This window comes from Antrostomus carolinensis, unplaced genomic scaffold, assembly GCF_000700745.2.
Source record: "Antrostomus carolinensis isolate BGI_N321 unplaced genomic scaffold, ASM70074v2 scaffold20623, whole genome shotgun sequence".
Classification (NCBI taxonomy): Eukaryota; Metazoa; Chordata; class Aves; order Caprimulgiformes; family Caprimulgidae; genus Antrostomus; species Antrostomus carolinensis.
Genome location: NW_010303428.1, coordinates 2169 through 6016, shown reverse-complemented (window position 1 = coordinate 6016; position 3848 = coordinate 2169). Strand labels below are relative to the sequence as shown.

Here is a 3848-nt window from a genome sequence, read left to right as displayed (position 1 = left end):
CCTGCAGCCCATGGAGGACCCCACACCAGATCAGGTGGATGCCCGAAGGAGGCTGTGACCCCATGGGAAGCCCACGCTGGATCATGCTCCTGGTCAGACTTGTGACTCCATGAAGGACCCATCCTGGAGCAGTTCATGAAGAACTGTGGCCCATGGGAAGGACTCACGCTGGAGAAGTCCATGTAGGATGGTTTCCCATGAGAGGGAACCCACGCTGGAGCAGGGGAGGAGTGTGAGGGGTCCTCCCCCTGAGGAGGGAGCAGCGGCAGAGACACCATGTGATGAAGTGACCCCAACTCCCATCCCCATCCCCTGTGCTGCTGGGGGGGAGGAGGTGGAAATCGGGAGAGAAACAGGGAGGGGTGGGGGGAGGTGGTTGAACATTTGGGTTTATTTCTCATTATCCTCTGATCTGATTGATAATAAATTAATTAGCTTTTCTGCAAGTCGAGCCTGTTCCGGCCGTGCCGGTGGTTGCTGAGTGATCTCTCCCTGTCCTCAGCTCGACCCACCAGCCCTTTGTTCTATTTTCTCTCCCATCCAGCTGAGTTGGGGAGGGACAGAGCAGCTTTGGTGGCACCTGACCCCAGCCAGGGCCCACCCATGGGGCGACACAGACAGACAGACAGACAGACAGCCCCCATCCCCGGGCACAGTGTGCAGCTGTAACGGGAGAGCGGCGAGTGGCCGGCCGTCACCCGATCTCTGGGGCCATGCCGTACCTCCTCAGGAATGAGGAACATCCTGGCTCCAGTTCTGGGAACAACCTCCCCCAGTGCTCAGATCTCCTTTTAGCCCCATGGCAAGATGGGATCTGGTATTTCCTGAGGCTACATCAGACCCAGAGCTCCTGCGGGGTGACCGCGGGGGATGAGGGTGAGGGAAAGGCTGGGGCTTTCCTGGTGGCATCTAAAATAATGCAGATTTATGCTGGATTTCTGCAGCCAGCAGCCATGGTGGCTCAGCTTGAGATGTCTCTCCAGCCTGAAGGAGGAGGACAAGGAGAAAGCACTGGAAGACTTGTTAGAGAGGAAAAGCGTAAGCATGTTTTTCTTCTCTCTCTATCACTAAGTTTGTCTTTAAATGATTCTCCAATTGCCTTGGAAATGAGCACAGACAAGCAGACGTGGGGCCTTGAAGAATTAGTGCTGCAGCAGACCAGAGGAGATGTAGACACCACACTTCCAGCACAGCTCTCCTCCTTGCACATGAACATTATTAACCTTGTAGATATACATTATTAACCTGGAGTCACATCTATTCCCAGCCAGGGAATGTGGACTCAGACAAGTTTATTTAGTTTTCTCTGATTTCACTGAAGTTGTCTGTAGGTATCTGGCCAGGCTTGGAGGGATTGGCAGGGCTGTCATTACAACGCCCAGGTACATCTTAATTTTCACTCTGGAGGACAGGGGGGTTGAACATGGCTATTGGGACCACCTCTGAGAGCTGTCCTGGTGTGAGCTGGTTTCTTTCCACAGCTGGAACAGCGCTGGGGTTTGGGTTCAGCTGGGATTTGTTAGGAGAAGAACTTTAATAACATCCCAATGTTTTCAGTTGTCACTGGAAGTTGAAGGACTTTGTGTTTTGCTGGTCTGCAAGCACAAGATCTCAGGGGTGAGGAATATTGCCATGGATCAGCTCCATGGGCATTGGGCTCTGCCAAGGGCTGTTCCATCTCCTGTCCCCCATGGGCAGGAGATCCATGAGGGGCTCTTCCTCTCTTGCTCTCTCTGGCTTTCGCTCGGGCTCTGGCTCTCCCGGGATTGCGGTTTTGGGTCGGGATTGTGGCTCCTGTGGGATCGTGATCTGGGAACAGGCCGGGCTTGGTCTGCGGGTGGTGAGCAATGGCACTGGGTGTCACTCATTTGTGTATTATATTACTATTATTATCATTACTATTTTAATATCATTCTAATTTAAAGTTTTATTTCAATGATTAAATGGTTCTTCTCTCACCCTACGAGTCTCCTTACCCTCACCCCCCAATTCTCTCCCCTGTCCCCTGGGTGGGTGGGAGTGAGTGAGCAGCTATTTAGCTGCCAGCCCAGTACCAGCCCAGTGCAACCAGCACAGTCTTTTTGGTTGCTTCATTTCTGGGGATGTGAGCAGAGTATCTGGATATGCCTGTACAGCAGAGCCATCCTGCTGCATCGATCCATCTCTTGCTGGATGGACAAACTCTTCCAGCACGGTGAGTGCAGTGAGATCACCCAGCCAGGAGCCAGAGGAGCAGCCCATGCCATAGGGATTGAGCTGGGATTCATGCAGCTCTGCAGTGCACTCCCAGGGAATAAAGTCACCCCTCCATTTGGGTGAGGAGAAAAGGTTCAAGTTCCCCTTCCCACTCTGTTTCCCCCTCCTGGGCTGCTGCAGCATCTAAAAAAAAATCACATTTCTCAGAGCTGTGAAAACTGGAACAACTCTCCTACGGAGAAGAGGTGATGGAGGCAACTCTGGCGGGGACAGGGCAAAAAAAAACCCCCATGAGCAAAGGAACTGGCAACTTGTCTCATTGCAAACCCCGCAGGCAGGAGCTCTGCCTTCAGTGTCCCCACACTGCTGGTCCCCAGGAGCCACCACATCCTCACACTGTCCCCTGTCCCCAGGTTCCCAGCTGGTGTATCCCGGTAGCTCGAGGTGTTTGGTTTGGATTGACCCAAAGCAAGCTGCTTTATTCCAATTTTCCAAGCAGAGGGCTGAAATGTCCCTGAGATCAACATTCTCCTCGTGATGTTCTCCTTGACGTGGCCAAAAAAGAGCATTTTTTTTTTTTTCCCTCAAAATGCAATTTGATGGCAAGTTCCTGCTCATCATTTCTGCTGGTTAATTATACACAGACCTGCCAGGGCTTCCTCCCTATTTATTGTTGGTATCTGAAAACCTCCAAAAAACATCATCTGAGCCTCACCAGAAGGTTATTTCTCCTCAGTTATCTCAGAACAGTAAACGCTGCGAGGACCAGAGCAGATTTTTAAAGCAAACCCACTGCAAACATGATTTCCAACCCATTTTAACACCCTAGGGTGGGTTTCCCAGCAGGATGCTGAACCCCGAGGTCCCTGTCCTGCTCCTTCACGCTGTATTGTCACCACATCCAAGTCATCTGAGCCTTCCCCTCCATCGTCACTTCGTGGGACCCTCCCCACGGGGAAGGGAGAAGGGATAAATTCAGTTCAGGTGGGTAGTGGAGGCGGCAGACAAGCAGGAAACCTGGGATTAAATCCTTATTTTAATTATGCATTCATGCTTCTTGGGTTGTTTTTTTTTTCCTCCAGTGAGATCCCTTCCCCCTGCCTGGCATGATTTGGGCTCCAAAATGGACTTTTTTCCAATCAACTTGGCTTTTCTCTGCTAAGCTGGATGATAGGTTCTATCTCTGCACAGTTACTTAAGCAATTATGCATCTTAATGTGCATTTATTGAGATGCTTCATTTTTACATTTGTATTAAATGAAACCCGTTGAATGACGCATTTCTTATTCACTAGGTGATCATTTTATTTTTTTTACCCAGAATTTTGAGCCAAGCCACTTTTGGATGGAAATTGAAATGCAATTAAAAAAAAAAAAAAAGAAAAAAGAAAAAAAAGAAAAAAGAAAAAAAGAAAGCAAAGTACCAAAGTAGCACTTTCAAATTGTTTTTCAATTAGTTAATTGGTTTAAAAGTCCTGGATATGTAAAAATTACGTTGTTTGTAACATATTTAGCATTAAAACTAACTGAATCAGGAAGAGAAGGAGTGATGACACTCGTGCTGATGGCCAGGGTCACAGAATCACAGACTGGTGGAGGTTGGAAGGGACCTCAGGAGATCATCCAGTCCAACCCCCCTGCCAAAGCAGGTTC

The 3848-nt window shown here is 49.5% G+C and overlaps 1 protein-coding gene across 1 annotated transcript in view; it reads right to left on the bottom strand.

Annotated features, from left to right (window-relative positions):
- Positions 1 to 3848, bottom strand: part of LOC104521952 (vasoactive intestinal polypeptide receptor 1-like) — a gene marked incomplete at its 5' end in the record, with an annotated part of 10989 nt that overhangs the window by 6483 nt on the left and 658 nt on the right. The window lies entirely within an intron of this gene.